Source organism: Cyprinus carpio, chromosome A15, assembly GCF_018340385.1.
Source record: "Cyprinus carpio isolate SPL01 chromosome A15, ASM1834038v1, whole genome shotgun sequence".
Lineage (NCBI taxonomy): Eukaryota > Metazoa > Chordata > Actinopteri > Cypriniformes > Cyprinidae > Cyprinus > Cyprinus carpio.
The window spans coordinates 13,381,330-13,407,290 of NC_056586.1; the positions used below are offsets into that span (position 1 = coordinate 13,381,330).

At 35.5% G+C, this 25,961-nt stretch overlaps 1 pseudogene; it reads left to right on the forward strand.

Annotated features, from left to right (window-relative positions):
* Positions 1 to 25,961, forward strand: part of LOC122147780 — a 158,857-nt pseudogene that overhangs the window by 90,475 nt on the left and 42,421 nt on the right.

Consider the following 25,961-nt stretch of genomic DNA (forward strand, 5'->3'; position numbering starts at 1 on the left):
TAAAACACACTTGGCACCGGTGGAGGAAGGGAAATGAGAACATGCAACAAAACTTGAAAGATCACAGTGCTTATAAAAACATGATCATTAAAGCGATAGTTTTATTTTACTCAGAAATTATAATTGTATTATCATTTACTCACCTTTTTAGATTTTTAGTAAATATTTTTGTGATTTTTTTTTCTTTACATGTTACAACCATTCATAGAGACCAGGGGCTGTTAAAGGATCAAAATAAAAATAATTCATGGCCACAGATTAAGAATTTGTTCTCACAACTAATTTGTTTCCTGGTTTCAGGTAAATAGTGGCTGGTATTTACCTAAATTAATTCCTTTCCTCATTTTAGGGAAATCATGGCCGTTCTACTAATTTGTACTAATTTGTTCCCTCATTGTAGTTGAGTTAAAGGAACAGTTCACCCAAAAATGAACATTTTCACCCTCAGGCCATGTTTCTTTATAGGAAGATGAAGATGAAGAAACATGGCCTGAGGGTGAGTGCATTTTCAGCAAATTTTCATTTTTGAAAAATAAATTAATACAAAGTAGCTACAAATTAAGTTGTGGAAACAAAGTACATTAATAAATTAACAGCAAGTTTTTTAATTAACTGTTTCTTTATGTGCTTTAAATTTAGAGTTTAAATAATATAATTATTACCTTGTAATGAAGTAGTTGGGTTATTTGTAGCATCATATAAAGTTTAATAACACACTATTAAAGCACAGAATCACTTTCACAAATGGTACGAGATCAAATGTTTTACAACGGGGAGCTTTGTGGTGGTCGTAGGACCTCATCATGTGTCCTTGGGCACACATGGCATGCACAGATTTTTCCATCAGATCCCTGTTAAGGTACACTTTGAATCTCCACCCCTACCCTTTTAATTAAATGAAAGCACAGCAGGTCACATACAAGCTCAAAGTCACACCTCAGAAATGGACAGAAGCACATAGCATCAGAATACGCAAATATGGCCACTCAGCAGGGTAACCAGAAATATAACTGTGAAATTAAAGGGGAAATGGGGCTGAATATCTGCAGGGCACAATTCAGAGGTCAACTTTAGTTGCTAATGTGATATACTAATGCAGATACTATATATAAATAGTCAAAAACACTAGCTTTATCTTAAAGGAATAGTGAAATGGTTGAATTCTTCATCTGGTTCTCATTTATTCACCATCATGTTGTTTTAAATATGTATGACTTTCTTTCTGAGACTTTTTGAAGAATGTGCTTCTTTCTGTTTTCCATGTATTTACAATGAAAGGTGGCTAAAGAAATATCATAGAAGTGGCCTGTATGGCATGTGCTCTATATTTCAACTCTTATGAAACATACTATAGCTTACAGTTAGTTGTTAATCACTGATATATTTATCTTCAGTTGACTCTGTACTGTTTTGATTAATGACGAGAGGTTAAGTTGAAAATTATTCAGTTCAGTTGTTTCACGTATTCAGATATCAATACTTTTATGAATTATTACGAACCCTCCAAAGAAAGTTAGGGCAGATTTTTTTAGTGAATAACAACTTAAATATTCATCTGTTCCTCACACAAGGTGTCATATAACTTCAGAAGACTTGAAATATAGCAAATAAGTAATATTGACCACTTTATGATTCTTTTTTGAGCTTTACAGACCCCCAAAAAAACATTCAAAAAAGTTTCCAAATTTTGAGGTTAAAAGAAGTCTCTTATGCTCATCAAGCCTGAATTAGGGCTTTCAATGTTAACGCATTAATGCATGCGATTAATTTTACAGTCCTTAATGCATTAAAATAACGTAACTCAATTAACGAAAAATTACTGAAGCACAATTTCTATTCTAACACTTTTATCCCAATTTTACTTCTCTGCTTGTGATCAGATCATTTTAAGCTGCTAAACTCCGGGAAAGTTTTCAGTCCAATGATCCAGTAAGCGAATGCATTCAAACAATCCGTCCAAAACAGGGCTAATATAAAGGAAACCAGGCTGATTACATCAGAGATTGCAGATAAAACAGAGACTTACATTGCATTTTTAGTGAATTATTCATCCCAGTGTTTTGCTTTTAAACATGAGCTCTGTCATATTCTGTGATTGTCTCTGAAGAGCGCGAGTCCTCACACATCACGCTGTGTGAAGTACAGACTGAATGGATTGTCAACACAACACATGCGAACTATGTTTTCTCGACTGGATAACTAGTCTTGCTAGTAAAGTTTTGATGGATGAAGACTGCAATCAAGGTAAAGACAATTGCGGTGGCATACAGGAGTCGTACAGTAAGCACTCGTGAGTCCTTTATAATAATGTGTGTATGAGTGCTCTTGATGCACTGATCGCACATTGTATTTATGCACAGACACAGACATTTCCGAACGATCACGTTGTTTCCACACACATTCACGATAATGGTTTGATTCGTCATGTGTATGTTGCTGAGTTTAGTTATTCTGAATGGATCCGTATACTGTAGTAGATATATGCAGTCAGCAGGCGGTTGGTTTAGGGTTTTTTTATTATTTTTTTTTGTCATCACCATGTGGTTCTGTTCGGTATTTTTAATTTTTTTTTCTTTTATATGTGCTTATTTATATATACATCATCTTTTCCATGAATGAAATTGAATCGGGTCTGGGGTCAATTCAAATCTCAAAACAAAAGATCAGAGTTAAAAACAAACTTTTGTGTACCACTGATAGTCATACAGGTTTGGAACAGCATGAGGGTAAATGAGGTTCCCCAAAAAGGTGTAATGTGATTTACTGTAGTCTTTTTCTTCAAATCCTCTACGGGTTTTGTAGATGTAACATATTGCACAAATGGCTTTTGAGAGAAATCAGCTTTCAAAATCATCCTTTTTTGAACGATGCCTTGCTAGCACAGCTGTCTACACTCGGATGGCATCAAATGGGCTTCTGCTGAAATCTGACCATCAATATCTTGTAAGAAGACTGACAGCAGTGACATCTAATCACTGCCCTACTGACATGCCATAACTCTAGCCTGATACACGTCAGGCCGAGGAGCTTATTGACATGAGGATCCTCTATTTATAGCGCTGTATGTCTGCTGTGAGTGGCTGGATGAATCGAGAAGATTTTTACATGCTGTTTATCATACACTGTCTCCATATTAATTGATCTGCTTATAATCTTGAAACGTCTGTGAACTCGATTGTTAGTTGGATATGGAGATCTTGGACATCTGTTACAATATTTGAGATATGTTCAATTATAATAATGCTAGTCCTAACTCTAATGTTTGGGAAATTTCCCTCAAGGCAAATGATGTGTTATTATAGGAGAAAAGCTCCAGATTTATACTTTTCTAGTGAGTCATAACTGAATTCTTTATAATGTCAAAAAATAAGACTTTTGGAGGGTGCTGACCTGACTATAGGTACAATGATGTCCCAGAAGTTTATTTTTATTAAATTGAATTGCTTTGAAGTCGTGGTTTTCTTTTTTTCTTTTCTTTTTCTTATAGATTTTCTTATAATTTTATTCTTGTTCCAGAAATTCAATCTTAAGAATAATAATAATAATAATTGTAAAACTTTCTCATCGAAACAGAGCAGAATTGTTAATGCTAACTAAAAATGTTACTTGAAATAAAATATATAAATTAAATTTAAGCTTATTTTATTTCAATTACATATAGATTGTATTATATTTTTATTCTTGTTACATACTTTAAGAAAAGGAAATTTCTCAATTTCATTTTAGATCAGCTTAATAAAAAACATAACTAAAACTGAAATAGAACTTAATAAAAGCTTAATTAAAAAACAACTACTACTAACTCAAATACAAATAATAAATTAATTGTAGTTCTATAAAAACTATATTAGTAGCCATAGTGATAGTTAGTTAAAACCATTTAAATGTTTAATTTTTATAACAGAGGTAAACTTCACACCTGCGCAAAATATTTTTATTGTGCAACATTTCTAATAGAGGTACAATTTTATGAAATTATACAAGCAAACATAACATTGTTATTTGATAGTATTAAGGGTGCATAAAATATATATGAAAGTAGCCTTTGCAAACCTGTTAAGAGCCTCACTGTTGGATTGAGTTGAAGTTTGTACTCGATAATTGGCAGCGGCACCTCACAAAGGTTCTCAAAAGTTGTACATTTACATTTCAGTAAGTGTCCAAATGATTCTGAATGTTTCTGTGTTTATTCAGCTGTAAAAAAAAATGTACATGCACACTTTGCATACAGATCCCTGTGAATACAAAATAAATCACCTCCCTTTTCAGCCAGTATCTCTCTTGTCTTTCTGCTCTGTCTGTGATGTCCAGCAATGGAAACTCTATAGCTCTCTTTCTTCTACAACAGTCTCCTTGACTTTGACAGGGATGGCAGTTTGCCATCAAAAAGCACAGTGTAACAAAGCACTTGAATAAAATGCTAATGCAGGAAAGAAAGAAGTGTGTGATCTCACCCAGTGGAGTCATGCCATCTTACATATGCTACGAGAAGATTAAAATCCAGGCCTGAATGAAATTTGATGCATGCAAACTATCTGATGAAGTGAAAAGTGAAAGTTTTCTGCTTTTAACACTATTGTATGTGTTTCCCGTTTCTCCTTACGCTTGCTCAGGAGCCGCTCAGACCATATCAGGTACTGCTCTTCCTCTTCCATCTGGATCACATCACCTCTTAGCATCTTCAAACTCCTAACTTTTCTTTCTTTGCACATTGTTTTCCAGTTTTGCATGGTTTTACAGCTGGTATGCATGTTTTTCAACCTTAAATGTTTCTTTGTTCTGATCCTAAGAATCTTCCATACCTTGTCTGCTTTTTTTTATCTCTGTTATTGCCATTTTAGAAGTTTTTCATCAAACCGCTTGTGCTATATTAAAACACCCAGGACCAGGTGCATTTTAGATTTCCATTGAATAATTCTAGATGAAACTCGTGATTGATTTACACAAGACTCATCTTTCTGAACCTTTACACTCTCTTTCCACTTGAGTTCCTGGCCAAGTTCTTCACAGATATTGGGAAATGTTACTCTAAGCCAGAGGTATAAAGAGTAATTTGTACTTTTTTCATGCACTACTGTCATTTTTACTTTATTCGAGTGCTTTTGAAATGGAATATTTTCGCTTTTTTAATAACAACTTTGTATTTTTTAGCCAATGTTGCCATTAACCCTTAGAAGTCGTTCACCTTCAGCTATTTCAAAGGTTTTTTTTTTTTTGGGGGGGGGGGTTACATTTTTTAATTATGCCATTTTTTTAAGGTTCCTAATATTGTTTTGGGAGTCTCCTACAACAGGTTTACATGCATGCAATGTCAAAAATCTCTTTTGTTTTCTGTGAAATGACGGGAACATGAAAAAGATTGGGATTGTACAGCTGTGGTATCGTTGAAAAAATTAATGTCGACCACTGTTTTTTTGAAAATAAAACGAATTTACTTTCACAGCGTAGGGCACAGCATCTTCTCAACATGATATTAACCACACGGAAATGCTAAAGTATTTGAGGGTGGGGTCAAGTTGTTTGCGGTCGGCCAGCGTAGAACATAGGTGGGCATTCTTCAAATATGTTACTCAGAGACGTGTAGCCATCACAGAAGTGAGATTCGAATTCCTGACGACTCGTTTAGGTGATTCAGAGTCAATATTTTTTTTTTTTTTTTTTTTTTTGGAGAGACAATACCTTTTTTTACCGTGCACACCGTCAGCTTCACAACTTTGCAGATAGGTTTACATTCACAGACAGCTACATTAAGCACTGCATGAAAGGGCAATTTTCGAAATGGCATAATAGGGGCACTTTATGAACCTTAAAATTAAATATCAATAATTTAAGGTAATGAATTTAGTTAACACTCACATATACAATAGATATGTGACAAAGGTCTGTGGTATCAAAAGAGACCTTCCACAGTTTAACATAACAGTCCAAAACTGGTATGGTGCCTTTCTATAAAATGTGTGCACCTTTAATTTGATGCACTTGGTTAAATTAATATTTACACTTTTACTCTAAGCAATATGGAGAGATGAAGGCTAGCAGATCAACAGCAGTTGGCTGAATCTTACAAAATCTGCCAAAACACGTCGCAGTCAGTTTATCTCCACAATCAAAAGAAATAAATAAGAATTATATTTTGCTTAAAGAAAAAGCAGTTTGCTTAAATTATGCTTATTTTAGGACCATTAAGTGTTTTTGCACTGTGACATAATTTGCATGATATTTCCTTGAATTGTCAATACCATGTTGCAATAAAAGTTTCTCGTTATCATATTTCATTTATCATAATGTGGCATTATATAAAGTATGTGCATGTCTTGTAATGTCACTTTACAGTAAATAAAATCTGATTGCAATAATCTTTTATTTACAGACAGACAGACAGACAGACAGATAGATAGATAGATAAATAGATAGATAGATAGATAGATAGATAGATAGATAGATAGATAGATAGATAGATAGATAGATAGATAGATAGATAGATAGATAGATAGATAGATAGATAGATAGATAGATTATCAAATTATCACTAAAAATAATTGGAATAGTAAAAGTTAAACATCAGGACAGATTATGGTAATGAGGGTTTGCGGTGGTAAAAACGTTTTTCAAATAATGTCTTGGAAATAATGTCACAATTTAAAAAAAATCTAAATTGTTTTAAATGTAGGCTTTTTTTCTTTTTGCAAAATATAATTTATTTCCTTTTTTCTTTTTTTATGGCAGGCTTTGTGATGTTCACACAGTGAAGAAAAACCTGGAAACACAACAGTTGTAAAGGCAGTGACTTTGAGGAAACCATTTTATGAAGAAAAAAGGCATAAAAGAAAATTTTCTAGTCAAACAGATGGGTTTATATTCAGACGTGTAATCTATTTCAGATGACTTCTTCACAATGCAAAGACGTTCACTACTGCGCTCGCACGCCTCCACACTCTGCAGTCAATGAATCAGTAATTCTTTCATGCCAATTCCATTCTGACAAAGCCAGTTCAAAACTTCCTTTAATAGGGGCATAGTTCAAACCTACCTCATGCGTATGAATAGGTACGTCTAAGATGGTAAAGTTGCGCATTCAACAGAAAAGTAGCTATTTCCTTTCCCAGTTGCATTCCCATTTCTCTTGCTGACAGTGGAGAGGATGCTGTCTAAACAGCTGTTGGTAGGTTTATGTTTGCCTAACAACTGCATTCCATCTTCTGTTTTTAGACTGTTTCACATCAACCTGTTGGCAAGCAGCCATGACTCGAGAAGTACAAATGAAAATGAATATTTGATGTGTCGTGAAGAAGCCTTTAATAACCTTCTAAATATTGCTTCTTTAAATGAATTACCAAGCCAACTCTCACATTCAAATTGATATATAATAATTAATAATACTAATATAATATAAAATTAATAAAAAAACATTCCCAGAGTACCTTTTTATGTGTATCAACCTTGAGAAGTTCTACCCATGGGATCTGTTCTTAAAAAGGCTTTGAGAATGAGAGATATGCTATTATCATGAAACTTCACATGCATTAATTACATTTCTGAGTCATGTGACTCAAGCTGTAGAGCACTCCAATCCTCGAGCAACTATTATATGGCATATTCGTAATAAAGAACATTTATTTTCATTCATGTATTTGGCTGTGAGTCCAAAACCAAGTGAGCTGCCTACCTAGATGGCAAAAATGGTATTTAGATAGGCAGTGCACTTGGTTACCAGGAATAATCGTATATAATGAGCGCTGCTGAGAAGAGGTCAGAGATAGAGCTTGTTGTAAACGTGAAGGATGGACACCTTGGTGAGGTTATGAGGCAGAACTGAACCAGACTGTCACGGCCTTGAAGGCTAAATGAATGAGTTAAATCAAGATCAGTCTTTTAGCCAATCACATTTGGCTTGCTTGAGGTGACATTGTTGATGAGGTAGACTGCAATTGCAAAGATAAAAAACACGTTCATGTAACTGTAGTCTATCTGTCATGTTCACCTACAGCTTCTTTGTAATGACATAAATGTTTTTTTTTTTTACACATGGACAGTGATTTGGCTATATTATTGTGTGCGTGCACATGTGTGTGTGTGTGTGTGTGTGTGTGTGTGTGTGTGTGTGTGTGTGTGTGTACCTACTTTAACCATATTTTTTGGGGACAAATCTGTACCCAAAAGTGAGCATAACCTGACAAAATCTTCAAAAACCCTCCATTTGGGGACGTCCTCATTTGTAAAACTGGGTATAAAAATAAAGTTACCTTTTTTTTTTAATTGTAAAATGCAGAAAGTTTTCTGTGGGGTAGGGATGGGTTTAGGTTAAAAAGTGTATATAACTATATGCATAGAAAAACAATAGAAGTCTATGTAATGTCCCCATTTAGATTAAGTTAAGTAAAAACGTGTGTGTGTGTGTGTGTGTGTGTGTGTGTGTGTGTTTGTGTGTACCTACTTAAACCTATTTTGGGGACAAATTTGTACCCCAAAAGTGAGCTAAACCTGACAAAATCTCCAAAAATCTCCCCATTTGTAAAAAATGGTTTAAAAATAAACAAAGATTTTTTTAAAATGTAAAAATGCAGAAAGTTACTTTAAGGGGTAGGTTTAGATGTAGGGCGATAGAATATACAGTTTGTACAGTATAAAAACCATTACGCCTATGGAATGTTCCCATTTAGATAGCTAAGTAAACATGACTGTGTGTGTGTGTGTGTGTGTGTGTGTGTGTGTGTGTGTGTGTGTGCATGTTTGTGTTGATTAAAAAAGTTATCTGTATTATCGTTTTGACTTTTGGGTTCTTTAAAGTTGAAGTACAAAACAAAAAGTTTGTCATTTTTGGACACTTAAAAATTTATGAAATTCGGTCCACCACACAGAAAATGTCAAATGATGCTGGAACATTTCTCACAACTTTCCTTTTTGCAGTGACTTTTGACCTACTAGTCTCAAGGGGATTTTTAGTGAATGTATAGTCAGTATTTGTCAGAGGTGCTAGAAGAGTAACCAGGTGCAGTTCATCTATGGACATTTGACAACCACAAAGTCAACCTAAAGTATCTTATGCTCACCGACACTGCATTTATTTGATCAAAAATACAGTAAAAATAGTAATAGTGTGAAAAATGTTACAAATTAAAATAACTGTTTTCTATTTTAATAGATTTTAAAATGTCAATTATTCCTGTGATCAGCAGTAATTTACTCCAGTTTTCAGTTATCACAAGATCTTTCAGAAAATATTCTAATTTGCTGATTTCCTGCTAAACAGTCTTTTCTGCTTAACATTTTTGTGGAAACCATGACACACTACAATTCAAAAGTTTGGGTAAGATTAAAAAAAAAAAATGTATATATATATATATATATATATATAATATATATATATATATATATATATATATAATAAATAAATAAATAATAATTTTATTCAGCAAGGATTAAAAGTCCATGTAAAAGCAATTCAGAGGATTCTTAACACATTATAAATGTTAGAAATGTATTGCTGACACGTTAACATGTTAAGACAACTATGTAGTACTGAATTGTAGAGATCGATCGGTGTATGATATCAAACTTTGATGATCAAAGTAGTATGCAGAGTCGTCTACTCACAGATAGCTCTCGCAGTACTTTGATCTCATACATCGATCTGTCTGCGCAGCGCCTCTTGATGCTGAAAATAACTAATACCTACAGCGCAATTGGCATCAGTGGTTCGCACCCGCTTAATCGCGAGTTACTGTCATTACTGTTAGTTACTAGCCTACAGTTTACTAGCTAGCTATGCCTTTGTCACGTAAAAGCATTTTACCAAATATGTATGGCTGTGTAAATTCAAATAAGCTGCTAGAGGGAGCATCCATTCAGGTTGTAGCGGCAGAGGCGATCCTCCCATACACAAAGAATGCAGGATGCGTAGGGCCCCTGAAACACCAGGGGGCCCCCTTGCTCTCAACGATTATTTAATTTTAGTTTCGTTTTTGATTTTGGCCAGCAGTTATGAAAACATAAATGTCTCCCTTTCTACGTAACATCCAAATCAGTCGAATCATGTAATGTGACTGTCATATACAGTCTCGTTCCATTCTTGCGCAATATTTTAAAAAATAGTTACATTTGCACTGAACTGTGGAAGAGATACGGTTCCCCAAGAGCTTTCCATGTGTGTGATTCGTGACGGACTTAAAAAAAAACAAATATAGGCTACTTTGCGCTTTGTATATGTCCAAAATGTCCATCTTGGCGAGTGTTTTAAACTAAACACAGTCTGTTATATCTGTAGTGAAAAATAAAACAGTTTAAAAATTAATTGAATGCTAGTCAGTATCTGTGCATTCCATGACAGAATCCTACTGTATAAACCTGCTGCTGTCTGTCTGTTAATCAAACAACAAAAGAAAAAAGAGAGAATTATTCACTGCTTTTACTGAATATTGTATCATTTTGTTATGAATCAATTTTTATGTTTAATTTAATAAAGTGCTTTATTTTTACATTTGATTACTTAAATATAGGCTATTATAGGCTAAATTGTTTAATAGTTGTAAATATTTTTATGAACGCACAGACAGTCAAATTTGGCTGGGTGGTTAACTCAGAACACGTATTTAATTTTGCTTTACACAGGCTATAATTTTTTATTTTTATTTTTTTAAAGTGAAAATATTTATAATCTTCCATTTCTATTTTAAATAAATGCTCTTGATTTGAACTTTCTGTCCATCAAAGTGTCCTGAAAAAATGCATTACAGTTTCCACAATAGATGTGAAGCAGCATGTTTCAACATCGATAACAGTAAAGAACCCTTAATTAATAATAATCGAGCACCAATAATAATTGATGAAAACTGAGAACAAATCAACATATTAGAATATCAAAAAAGAAATATATAAAATATAACATATAAAATATACCCTTATTTTAATTATATCACAATATTACTGTTTTTACTATACTTTAAATGAAATCAATGCAGCCTTGGTGAGCATAATTTTTTTTTTCTTTTTTTTTTTTTTTTAAACAAAAAAAAAACATACAGTCACCAAAAACCACCTTGAGAATAGTAGGTTAAAAATCATACAGGTTTAAAACTACATGATGATGGTAAGCAAATGATGACAGAATGTTCATTCTCTCCGAACTATTAATTGTCCAAATACTTTTTTGAGGCTCACTTATAGAAGTTCCAGCACAGGGCCGTCTGTAAAAACCTTCTAAATTATGCTTTTTCCAGAGTCTAATATCACTTATGACCTAATGCTAATGTAGCACAGCTTCATAACATTTCAGAAACAGCTGAAGTGGCATTTCCTAGACGTACCTGCGCTGAAACTCTTTCTATGAGCCTTTTTCAGTTCCGTCTGGGGCCTTTCAGCTAGTGCTTTTTCCTTTCTTTTGTTTGGCATGATTGTGTCAGCGTGAAACTTGGCTTCACGGATGTTTAGCATCGGCCATGGCCACAGATTGTGGCAGCACAGCACCTCTGTGGTCTCACAAACACTCCCAGCATGCCTGACTGCTAATGCTCCTTCATGGAGTGGACGATTGCTTTATCATCCCTAACGTTCACAACTCGGGAGGACAAGCTGAATGTGTTGTTTTTCCACGCCGATTTGTTGCTCTTGACTGGGACATGCAGGGCTGAGCTGGTCATAGTTGTAGTGGGGAAATTAAGATGTTTTTCGGGTTTCTGTAAATGTCATGAGCGCTTGAAGGCGTCTGATTGCTCAACCATACAAATTTGCAGTGGCTGTTGTTTCACGGCGGTGCTAAAAGTAGTGTTTACTCTGTGTGTGAGGATAAAGTGTTTAAAAGCATTCTTTGGTCATTTTTTATGCCTCAGCTCAATGGTTATAAATATAGAGCAAGGTGACTTTTGCTTTTCTGCTGTCTTCACCTGCAAGGTATAATGGATCCCCATTTTGAATGTAAACCATAAGGGAGTGATGCAGTCTCTAATTATCAGCTGTTACTGGCTTGCAGTGAAGTGTATCAGATACTTTGTGTTTGCCTGTGTGTTGGCAGAGCTTGCCGTCCAGGTCCGGGTATTATGCTGTTGAGAGCCACTGTTGATTGCCAGCTTCCATCAGCTTGTTTAGATGGAGAGGTTTGATAAAGTTCCGCCGTGAGCAGCAATTACCAGCCTTCTCCTCTCGGTTGCTGAGAGCTGCAGTCTTGTAGCCGGGGAGTTCCACACACACCACACACAACACTGTAAAATCAATATGTCCAAACCGAGAACCCAGCCGGTACATCTTAACATCGAACGCGTGCACGACTTCTACATGCTTCTCCAAACGTTGTTGCTTGTTATATTTATTTGCGTGTCACTCTTAGTTTCTTTCACACTCTGCAAATGTATGCACGTGTTATGCAAAAACATCAGCATTCAAAGGATTCCTTATGAGAATTTGCATTATCATGGCAGTCATCTATTCAGCTTCAGCCTCAACTTTTACAATTTCATGATACAAGAGCAGAATGAAACAGGATCTGAATTGTAATAGTATTTTCAGGGTTTTTTTGTGCTTAAGAAAAGAGTGCCATGATTGCCTCTCTGACTGAATAGCAAGGCAACAGCCAAATGAGAGAAAAACTGTGTTCAGTGGATGCATTGTAATTACAATCCAGATTGTGATAAGACATGACAAAATGTAATAACCTTATTCAGGTATTGCAGTGATGCTCAATTTTTTAGCAGCCTTGGCTCTGGAAGTGGATTTTTTATTCATTTTTCTCCATAAGGAGTTCAAAAGTTCTCCAATAAAAAGTAATGAACTAAAAGTAGTGACCTCTGAGATGAATCACAAACATGGCAAACTAATATTGTTTAAGCTAATAAGTGTATGAAAATTGAAGGTACAAGTGTTAGGAGACTGTATACTTAAACTTTTTTTTCTTAAAAAACCATTTCAAATTAAATAAAAAAGTGCTAGTTATCAAGTTATAGAATACAAAGTAAACCTCAATTTATTTATAGTTTTATAATTATTAAAATATAACTATATTAAAAACATATATATATATATATATATATAGATAAATATATATATATATATATATAAATTTGTTTATATACGCAATAAACATCAAATATATTGTATTTTATAAATATAAAATTTATTTTAATTCAATTATTTTATAAATATAAAAAATGCATGAAGTATAATGATAAATATAATTAATAAAATAATCAATTAAATATATAATATATATTTTATGTTTTATATATATATATATATATATATATATATCTATATATATATATATATATTGTATTTAGAGTGTACTGGAACTGATTACATAATTTGCAATGCTTCATGGAAGTCATTGCTGATCACGTTTGCCACTGTTATTGTTTCCAAGGTAACAGCGTCTTCTCTGATTGGTGGATTTCTTTCCAGGATTATCTTCACTATGAACAAAGTTTTTTTAAACAATTAAAAAATCTAAATCACACTGATTTTATGTCATCGCTCAGCCATTTCAAAGCTCTTGTACATCTTTCTCGAAAGGTATTCATGTTATACCATATGATTAAAATGAATGGGATTTATACTTTCTATTGCTCTGTGTTGTAAGTCTTGTATGTGTTTTTCTCTGGGTTACAGTGCAGGGTCAGAACCTGGTGACGAATAATGTCTCGGTGGTCGAGGGCGAGACGGCCATCATCAGCTGCCGAGTGAAAACACACGACGACGACTCCGTCATCCAACTGCCTCAACCCCAACCGACAGACCATCTACTTCAGAGACGTTAGACGTGAAAGCAGTACTGACTTCTCTTTCATGCTCACTTCAGTTCACCGCAGAAAATATCATAATCCATCCAAAGCCTGCATTGTTTTTTTGCAGAACACTCCGATTTTACGCACCAAAACATCCCTGCAACCCCATGCAAATTCATAAGTTGGCATCTTGGCAAAACCAAGCGCGTCTCCCTGTCGTTTAAAGGAGCAGCAAGGCATTGCATTGTGACAAGGTCCTTTTCAATAATTGAGTGACAGAGTGTAATTGTGTCAGCCTGATTAGAGTCCTCTGAGCGACCCGTTTAGATTCCCGCTTGAGATTGTTTTAGAAGCTCAACGGCGCTCAGCATGCAAAGCATATAAAAATAATCTTGCCTTCCCTGCTAAATAAGGGCCTTGATGAGTTGCCAAGTGACGGTCTGACCCGTCATCCGAACCTAGTTTAGTTAATGCATGGGAATAACCTCCTCATTCCCTCCTAGGAAGCGTACGAACCACTCCTATAGTAATCTAAGATATGCAGATCAACGTTTTCAGAGGTATTTTCATGACATTTCAAATGCAATGTACATGTGTAGCTGGCCTATTCTCTCTGCGGGATCCCGTATCCTGCGGTTTGAGTAAATATTCAAGGACATTTGAAGTATTTTGTAGATGTCTTGTTCATCTTAGCGAGTAAATGTTGAAGTAATACTCTGATAACAGCGGTCGTACATTGTGAAAACAGACGTTTTATGGTTCCGGTTGCTATTGGGATTAATGCTTGTTTCTTTCTTTTATGCATGGCCATATGTCGGTAATGCTTTTTTTTTTTTCCAGTTCTACTCGACCTTTCGGCCAGATTTCATAGCTTCAGGGAAAACTGGGTTCTTTTTACACCCCCTTTCTTCAAAGAAACACAGTGATTGAATGTTGGAGTTAGAAACACATTTACGTTGCGTTATAACATTCAAACGAGAAAAGAACACATTGATCAAAGGTCAGGTTGGAATTTTGTCATGACTTTATCTAATTTAATTATGGTGTTGATGGTACCTAATTTTCCCTAGTGGGCATATTTTAGTGCCAGTTACATCCGACATAAGTTTTTCCGATCCGTGCGTTCTGCGAGAGAGGGAAGGACAGGATATGGGGCGGTTTTTAGGGGAGGAAGATAGACAGAAAGAGAGGGGGAGTGAGCTTTCTTGCTGCAAGCTCTGACATTATTTCTATGGATGTGACTGGAGGGATGCTCAGCCCTCAATCTCTTTAATGCTGTAATGTATTATTCTGTTTAATGTTTACTGGGGCTGCCAGCTCTGTTTGTGAGAAGTATGACCACTTTGAACAATTCATAGTTTTTATCCCTTCAGCACAGATGGCTGGCACTGTGCATTCAAAATGACACAAGAATGTGAATGTGTCTTAGCATATATAGCATGCACCCCTGGTGGATGTCGGGCCGATGATATATTGCACGGTGCGCTTTGTTTTTATATTTGCATTATGATTCGGCAGTGGTTATTGTGGAGCGATGGCTAAGGTTTTATCACTTACATTCAGACCGCTGTTCTCATTTCCTGTCACTTACGCTAGAGCTGCTCTATAAGCCTTTTAAGAGCAACTTAGAATTAAACAGTGACTTTAACAGTGACGCTTGGAGAAATTGGTCATTTTTCATTTTCTCAAGACTTAATGATATTCGCTACAAATTACATTTCCCCCGCTCAAAGATATTTTTGTCCCTTTTTTTTTTGTGAACTTCCCTTTCAGTGCACTCAGGAGAACTGAATATAATACTATTAATGCCAAGAGGGTTTCAGTGTCATGTTATAGTGTCTACTGTATGTATAGCAAACTGTTATTCTTCTGTTCCCTAAGAAACTTCATTCACTGGGATCTTTGGGTAAAATGTAACTGACTTTGGAGGCATTAAAAATTTCATGACTTCATTATTAGGGTACAACAGGTCTCACTCTCTTCAGTGTGTGAAGTCAATATGGTTCCACTTTGTACATCTTATGCCAAGCTATTTGTTGCAGTACTAGAAGTGTGTAAAGCACTGTAGTATTTTTATTTATTTGTTTGTTTGTTTGTTTGTTTGTTGTTTCCATGTAGTGTTTTTAGGAGAAAATAAAAGAGCCTGTTACACCAGGAGAACTGTAATAAACTGGTGCTAAAAAACACACACAAACACATGGGATTATAAAACATATATATTTAAAATATTATGTATCAAATTATTTGTAAATTTGATTCATAAATTTGAAAAAAAAAATGGAACACTTTATTTATTTTTTAAAATAAAATATTTTTTAACTATAAATTTGCTTTATAATGAGCCCCTAAGGGGACATGGTGATAGAAAAAATATGAGATGGGAAGGAAATTACCATTTAAATGCAAACTCAGTGTTGCTTAGGGAAAACACAAATGGTTAAATGCAAAACACTGAAATATATTTTTTCTCCCCTGTCATTATGTCCCTTTACGGGCTTTGCAGCTTTAATTTGTGCTTTTTTATATGTTTTTGACAATGTCACAAAATCTTGTCCAAACACAATGTGGTATTTACAGTACATTCCTTTCTGAAACAGGTAAAATTTGTATTGAAGACAACAGAAGGGTTCACAATACAATATGTTGGCCATATACCCTCATTACAGACAAAATGTTCTACCCCATTGTATTTTTAATCAGTATAGGAAGATATATGATGTTTTGCAAGACATCTAACATGCTACATGTAATTTCCTGCGCCCCTTCTCTTTTTCATTCTCCAATATGTGTGTCAATTTGAGGTAGCAGGCTAGGACAGCTGAAGAGCATCTCAAGCCAGCTGGGACACAGAGACTCATCAGATTCACTCAATGTCAGCCTTTTACGGACTCTGATGCTTTAGAATTTTATAATGCGCAATAATGAGCCCTGTTCATGTGCAGGTTTGTTTTGCAGAGATTTATATCCTTCATATTTTCCCAGACTTCTGCAGCACTTTTACAGATGCACTGTACTGATTGTAGTGAGATTACAGTCCTCCGGCATTACCTTAAGTCTGAAGTTTATAGATCTGTTTGATGCATAGTGCACAAAATCCCCATATCAATTGCAATTCAGTCCGAGCAAGCACTAAGAATTTCAGGCCTTTCATTCCCTGCCCACCATCTTTCTGCTCAAAAACAAGCTTGCCTCATCATTATTCTTAGGAGGGGAGACTTACAAATGCTTCCCAGGTTCAGGGTTGGGATTAGGAGGAGGTTCTTAAAATGCACCATACACAAAGGTCTTCAACTTCTAATGGAGTTGCTTAATTAGAGCTTTGACTTTTTGAACTTTGAGCGTGAGTTTGCTCATTTAAAATGAAGCTCTCCAGAACTTCATGATATAGTATTATATAACAGTTAGTTTCTGATCTTCGAATCTGATTGTCCAGAGTAGAATTCCAAAAGTAATTCTATTAAAATTTTAACTGTACATTATACATATTATTTTTAAAGTAAATTTCATAAATAATTACAATGACATGGTAAAATACATGTTTTGTGAATTAAACGTGAAACTTTAAAGTAGAAAAACTGAAATTGTATTTTCTTGTAAAACAATATCTAATAATATTTGTTTTACCCAAATAGATATATATATATTTTTCCAGTGTTTTTTGACTTTCCAGACCAGAGTATGTGAGCGGTACAGAGTGAAAAACTAGTAGTTTGGATTTCGCTAGGAACTATTAGTGACTTGTCTATTTTTAGAAACTAAATTTTTCATCTGAACATTTTTTTGATATTATTTTTTTGTAAATTAAAGCCTTTAGTAAAACTATTTAAGGGGCCTTTAAACAATATGGTGCTTAAAAAAAAATCTAAAATATTTTGATTATAAAAAATATTTTTTTTCAACTATTATACAAGTATTTCAGATATTTGAAATTTGATTCAGGATTTAAAAAAAATAATACATTTTCATAACATGCTGAAAGGTAAAAGTCATAATTGTTTTTTGCATTTAAAAACGATAAAATTTGCATTATAAAGAGTGCCTAAGGTGATATGGTAATGGAAAAAAATTAGATGAGATGAAAATTACATTAAATGCAAATGCAGTAGTTCTCAGGGGAAAACGCAAAGTTTTGCAAAAAACAAAGCATTAAAATATACAGAGTGAAACTACTGGGTGGTACAGACAGGGCCAGCGCTACCTATAGGCCAGAGCAGGGCCTCTTCGCTTCCTAGCGGCCTTGGCCATCGTACCAAGAGTTTCCATATCTGCTATAATACGCGACTTTTGGGCTTCTGTTTTTGCTAAGTTGTGCGAAAAAAAAAAATTGTGGGTGTGCGGGAGTGGGGGTTTTTTGGGCTTAATTTTTAAAAATATGGTTGCCTGTAATGAAAAATCTGAACAAGCAACTTAGGTTTCTTTACATTTCCTGTATATAAATAATAAATAATATTGAGCTTGTTTTTGAAGCTTTGGTTTTTGCTCTGATTTGTTTGTGAGAGTTGGCAAACAATGGTTAAACATCCCCCTATCCACTAGTCCACCAGTCAAGACCAGTTTCAAATACTAGCCTCATTGTTCATTTGATATAGTTGAAATTGTCCCTCACGGCACTGCAATGAAACCAATTAACGCTGCAGTTTCAAAGCAGGTTCCCGCCTTTTGAATGTTTGCCGTAACGAAACACATCCTTCAGGTGTTGCAAAGTAGTGATGGAAAGTTCAGATAAGTTTTACTGATTAGGAAATCTGAATCTTGTTCAGCAAAATTAACGAACCCTGTTTTCAAGTGATTTCGTTCATATCAGCTAATTTCGGGTCGTCTTGTCGACTTTTGTCATGTCACATCCCATAAGGTTAACTGAAAGCTATGCAAGTTTAGCGGTACAGGGAAGAGAAAAGATTAGTTCATCTCACAAGTCTTTGGGTTTGAGTCGTTCGTTGAACACATGACGCCCCATATGCATAGACTATGTAGTCTGTACCAGAAAAAGAAAAGATTAGTTCACCTCCCCGAGTGCTTCCTGTGTGTCCAAAAATCGTGTACTGTCTGAGTAGGTACTACATTTGAATTTACTTAGTGACTGTTAAAAAGTATGTTCTATAAAGCATGAATTTGGATAGTATGAGTGAAATTTGGACATAATACATCTGCCATGTTGTTACTGTCACATGACTACCTGCGTCAGTTGCGTCGCTTCACTGCCATTCATAAATCCTCTCCCGTGGCCTCATGGGAAAGTAAAGTGTCCATCAAATGTGCACTTCAGAATCTGGGAGGAAGAAAGTCATCTGGGTACTTTTCACCTACTGTTTTTCTAATACTATGAATTTGGACATACTACTTGCCTCACATACTGTTTTTTGCTTACTATATAGTAGGCAAGTATGTGATTTCAGGCACAGGGTTGGGGGTCTGAGTCATTTCCTTTTTTTGTACACGATTGTCCGCTTTTAAGGGACATGCGGTATCAAATATTCCTGTTGCGATTAATTGATAAGGTTTTGTCACGGTATGCGGTATTATCACGGTATTGTCAATTAAGTTTTCAAAAAAGTGGTCCTAATACAGTAAAAACAGGTTAAAAAACTTTTTTCTTATAACAAGAAAATAAACTGAACACGCTCATTAAATACAATAAAGCAATACAAACAAATATAAAGTTAAAAGTTTTACACACCGAATTAAAGTGCAAAAGAAACTTTAAAAGACCCATAGGTATCACGTTACAATAAGACCTCATTATGTTAACCTTAGTTTAAGCATGAACATTCACAATGCAGCAATAGCTACATTTGCTACAGAAGTTATTCTAAAAAAATTCAAGTTCTAGTTCATGTTACCCATCATTCAACTAACAAAGTAAGTTGCAACTTTCGATTTTAACAAGGTGTTATTAAATATATGGAATACCTAATATTAATGAATGTTCAGAAGAATTTTTTCATTGGCAGTTTGTTAACTAATGAAGGTTGCCCTTAATGGAAAAAGTTCATATGACCAATAAGAATTCAAACACACTTTCAAACAATATCTAGGGACATGGTTGTAGTCCAGATTAAAATGACAAAAAAGATTTATGTGAATATATAAATATTATTTTATATTATTTAAATGTTTGAAAAGAAAGTAGCAGCTGCTTTTTAATTTATGGGGATTTCCAGGGGTAAGGGCTGCATTTTGCTGCAGTTTTAGCGCCATCTAGCTGTCAGAGAGTGAAATGTGTTTCATTCTTCAGCGCGTCTCTCACGTTGTTTCCTCCATGTGTGCTTCTCATGCGTGCTGTGTTTACATCAGAGCTCACACGGCTAGTGTCTTTAAAGCAGCATACAGCGGTGGTTGTGCATTTTTGACGCCAGCTGATGGGAAATACAGTATTCTTAAAATGCATTCCAAATTCCTGAATAATTATATATTACCAAAATTATTCTCGGTATTTAGAAGTGCCCCGCGATAACAATACCGTTGCTATTCATTACCGCGATAGTATCGCATTACCGATACCTAGCCATATAAAGTCATAGTAACCGCTATCCCGGATCACGGTTAACTTGTAATGTTGTGTTATTATCTTTCTTGGAATCTCATTAAATGTGATCTTTTCCCCCTTCATGATGCGTATGTTAGGAATCATTAAAGTATTTAAACAATCATTAAACCAACTCTTTAAGTTTTGAAAAACACTTATCCACCTTTTGTGCTTTAATGGGGAAACCGTAAACCCCTCCATGTATAACGATGACATTCAAAAACACCGAACCATACTTTGACCGTATGGATGATGAACCAGTCTGTTCTCTTTCCGGTTCTAACTGCATAGCCTCCCTAGTCTATCGGGTGAGGGGCTTCATCTCAGTGTGATGAACGAACCACTAGAACGCCCGACCCGACCGAACTCGAGACTCGAGAGGTGAAACTAATCATTTTCTGTTTCCGTGTACAGTCTTTTGGAAGGTGCTCATGGCAACAAAGAAGGTACACTCCGAACTCGCCTAAAACTGCAGTTATCCACTTCTGAGTGTCAAAAAAGGTATTCTAAAATAATGTACTTCTGTCAATAACAAATTGTCGGGGTGTCTGTCAAGATCAGATGAGTGTGTTGTCATGGGGACAGGAAGGGTTTAACCGGTTATAAACAAAGTTACAAAGACGGGAGAGCGGCCCTGGGTGATGTGGCCCAAACGTGTAACACTTTGACACACATTTGCGCATACAATGAATGACTAACTGTGTACCAAGAGCTCGACTCTCGAGCAAATACTACAAAAGTAAAAGCAGAAGGCAGTTGTATTTCAAAGTCAAATGACCAAAACCAGGGAACAAAAAAAAAAAAAAAAGAGAATACATAAAAAAGGGCCCTACATATGTCGGTATCATTCCTACATTTGAACTTACTGCGCTCATAACATAACACTTAATGTTAAGTTTAAAACTCGGAAATTAAACTGCTTTTCTGCATTCCTAAAAGAGAGCATAGACACACGAGGGCTCTTCTACCACACTCCAACGGTTCCAACTTTTTGTGATTTGTGTATATATTAGTGCGTTATTTAATGGTAACAATGCAATACATATATCAAATTATTATTATTAATAATATGACCTAAGATATGTAGTCAATTTGAGATTAAATGGGAGGGGGGGAAATCCTGCCCATTACCCAGCTAGGAAAGAAATGATACAGAACTGAATGTTCATTGGAAGCGTGGATTGGGGTATTGCAGGGAGGAGCTGTGTATAAGATTACGCTGAGAAAGGGATTCTACTAAATAAGTAATGATCAGGGTGTAATATAATTAAGATGGTCGGTCTAAAAGAACCTCCGACACATAAAACAGAAGGAGAGATTTACCTAAGGATAAAGTTTGATGTATATGTACAATATGTACATAAGAGATGCAACAGTTTTGGACACATTACTACTTTGTTTAATCTGTTTTGTAGTTAGTTCAGAGATTGTTGTAAGGGGGTTCTCAGGCGGCCGGCATTTGGTTTTGTATCACAACTAATGAGGAATAACAAACCTGGAAAACGAAAGAAAAAGACAGCAAGGATACGTTACATTTGTGTTTTTTTGAAGTGGGGAATAAGGGTAGGATGGCTGTATATTGTTTTATTATTGGTTCTACTTTTTTTAAAACAACTTTTTAAAAAACGTCGAACTCCCCTAAAAAGTATCACAGGTTAATACAATAGTAGTAAGCAGCACAACTGTTTCTAACCTCATATTACAGAAATGATTTTCTGGGCACTTAGGAGATCATGTTAGCAGCTGTGAAGACCGGGCGTCATGTGACTGCTGAACTGCAGCTTTGCATCACAGAAAGAGGTTAGATTTTTAATAAGTAGGGTGAATTAGAAAAGTGTAGAATCATTGCACATGGTGACGGTGGGGGGTGGTTTGTTTTTCCGTTTTTTTTTTTTTTTTTTTTTTTTTTATCAAATAAAATGCGGGCTTGATGAGCATAAAGCCCGTACTTTTTGACTCTGGTACTGGTATAACAAATACTACACATTTAATAATACAAAATGAAATGCGTCTTGTATAAATAAAATTGTTTGGAAGCCTTATTGTTTTCAAGTGCTTTTTTATTGGGGGTGCGGTGGCCCCTCGCACATAACTTTTCGAGCCTTCTAAGCCGCAAGCAACCTACGAATCCCATTCCAAAGTCATCAGAACTAGGCCACTGGGGTCCCACAAGAGTACAAAAGCTTAGCACTTTAGATTTTTGTTAGCAGCATACTTTTAGGTGGGTCAGTATACAAAGAATACAAACCAAACCTGTCCAAATATCGGAAACATTTGCTCTTGTTTTATTGAGGCTATTGTTAAATCACACTCACTACTGAGTCGTCTACTTCCTTACGCATCCACATCTGTACGCCCCGCTCTATTATGTTTCCCCAGCCTTGAATGACAGTAGGTTTTCAGCTGGTTAACTTCTCAGACACTAGCTTCTGGTGTCGTTGTCCCAACGTGTCACTCTCGGAACGAGGGACGGTATGTGTGCCAGCTCTACAACGGATCCCCCGCAAGAGCCCTACGCAGGACATCACTGTGCGGGGTATGACGTCTACCTTCGAATGGCTTTAAAATCCTGATTATCGATTTAACTCATTGATCGTTCACATCAATTGAACTTGTCTAATTGAATCTCAACCATGACACAATATACTTCAACCAATTCATTTCATAGCTGCCGTTTTTCCAATAACACAAGCCAAACAAAAAGGAACAGATGTTGCGCTATGAACTATGGTAGATCGCTTTTGGCAGGCGTATTGACTGAACTTCCTCTTAGATGTTGAAAAGCGCTACATCGACTCAATTCGGGAGTTAGCTTTGGTGTTCCTCTTGCATTGAATGACACTAACATTAGAGGTTTATTATGCAGCATATTTGGACATCCTGGATAGCTGAATGGAATTTGTGAGTGCTCTCTAAAGTAGCATGAGTTTTCCATGAGGATATGTGTTCCTTCACAGCATGGACCCTCAAAAACAGGAGATGAAAAGCATGAAGCAAAAGATATTAGAAAAAGAGCCCTCTCAACGCAGCTCTCGTTTGCGAACAGACAGCGCTTAGTGCATCATCAAAGAACCATAGTGAGTTAATGTATTCTATGAAAAAAGTGAAACACTGAGTAAAACGTTTGGTCCAAATACTGTCCAAATACACAGGCTGAAATGCCGCTACTGTAATGTACCGATGAATTAGTTCATGGATTTTTTTTTAAAACAGTTTGCGGGGTGTTGTTGCTGGGATCTATCTAAGCCCTGCTGTTCATCAGACCTAAACTGAGTTTGATGAAAGCTGCGATAGGTGCAAAACCCAAAATATCCCAAGGACCCTTTAAAACCAACCCAGACCAGCCGGACCTAGATTAAGATGGTATTCAGGGGCTGGCTAGTTGTTTTTCATCCTGACCAGTTTCAAAAAGTGCCCAATAACCCATTGAAACCAGCCAAAAGACCAGCTTGGGCCTATGGTTGTTATCCTGGTGAAAAAAAAAAAATGCTTAAACCAAACAAATCCAGGTTTAGAATGGTGACTAGCTATTTTTTTCATCCTAACCAGCTGGAAAATGCCCAACCCCCCACAATGCCCACAGGCTTCTAAAGCTCACCAAGGATGCATTTATTTGTTTAAGAATATAATAAAAAACTATAATTTTGTGAAATATTCTCAAAAATTTTAAAAATAACAGTTATTGCTGCTTATACATATTTTACATATTTAACCCATGATCCTTTTTTGTTTGTTTTTTTTTTAGATTCTTTTGAATAGAAAAATTCAAAAGAACAACATTTATTCAAAATAGAAATCTTCTGAAACAATGTTGAATAAATGAAAGTATTAATTTCTTACACCCCACTTTTTTAATGGTATAATGGTTTTCACAACATATTTATGCCTTTACAGAATAAAATTATTATTTTTTAACTGCATTTATGAGCACATAAATGCCTTGGTGAGAATATGAGACTGTCCGAAAACATAAAAAAAACTTGTACACTTTAAAAATAAACATTTTATATATTTATATATTTTTGTGGCAGTTTTTTTACAACACATATTGTTCCAAAGAAGAAACTGCAAAAATAGTGCCTTTCAAAACCCCACTGGAGAATCCACAGTGACAATGGCGACCCCCTAACATGGTTAGGTGGTTTTGAGGTAGAAACCTTGAGAGGAACCTAGGAAGTCTTGCTGGTTTAGCTTGTTAAAGTGCCTGGTGTGAGAACCAGCACACCCAGCAATCAATGCTGGAAACCAGCATCCAAACCAAAACAAGGGTATTTCAGATAGAATTTGGGGGTGGGGGGTAAGATTGTCTCAAAAACACCTTTTCCACTATGTGCGCTTTATTACCAGAATTGAGTTCTCGATAGTTATCGGCACATCTTAGTAAAATAACAGTCGAGCACACAGATAAAAAACCATTGATCCGACGCTGAAAGAGCTGCCACACCATCTCTAATCTTGCTGTTGATCTTCTGCCAGTTCCACCAGGCAACCCAATCTTAGAGTCCCGCGAGGAAATCGTGAGCGAGGGGAATGAGACCGAGATAACCTGCACCGCCATGGGCAGCAAACCTGCTTCCACCATCAAATGGATGAAAGGAGGACCAACCACTGCAAGGTCTGACTCCGATGCCAAGGAAGATTGTTCATATCATTCTTGCTGTGATTACTGATGTCTCTTGATCTGCACACACAACAAACCACGGTCTAGATTCTGACTTTGGTAATGACTTTTATTAAGCACTTCAAAAAGGTAAATATCCGGTGAATTGACAAGATCACAACACGCAGGTCTTCTAAAAGGGGATTTTTGGTGCTTTCAGTCAAGCTAAATAAGTAGCTTGGAATGAACTCCCAACTGTTTACCCTCCCACTCAGCAAATGCTGCCCACATATTAGTTCTCGCTGGTGTTAAGGCAGTGCGGGGCTTGTGGCATAAACGAGTGATGTGCAAGCTGGTTAATGTGCTTCTGAACAGCTTTTCTCCATTAACAGCAGGGGTGGGACTGTTGAATAACCTGCTGATCAGACTACCTGGGGGGAAACCGAGGCAAACATGGCAGATGATATGGCTTATTTTAACAGATCTAGGTTAATGTGTCAACTGTTTATGGATTACAAACAGCCACCGCTTCATTAACTGCAGTGAAAAACAGTCAGATAGTGGCCTAAGGCAAGATATTTGTCTGCTAAATGGATCAAAATAATAGCTAGTACGCAGTAAAGGATCAAGGAAAGCACACATTTAGGTTATAATGAACTGGTTTGTAATTAAAAAGTGTTACTCTGAAACCAAACAAACTTTGTTGTCATTAACATATTGCTACAACACCATCGATTGTAAAGCTTTGGATGATATTATTATTATTTTTACGTGTAAAGCCAAATTGTTTGATTCACCTAACAATATTAATTATTTTATTTACCAAATATCATATACTTTATGTGAATGTTTTCACATCGTTCCACTTTGGTCTACTAAATTTAATAAATATCTTCTTTATATAGATATTATATAGTATCTATGAATATATGTGTGTGTGTGGGTGTGTGTGTGTGTGTGTGTGTGTGTGTCTCGTAATATATATATATATATATATATATATATATATATATATATATTTATAGGAAATATTGAATTAGCTTTTATTTTACAGCTTTATTGTTCATTTTAGTTTAAGATTTTATTATGATTTTGTTTATTTTGCTTTAATTTTGTTGATTTCAGT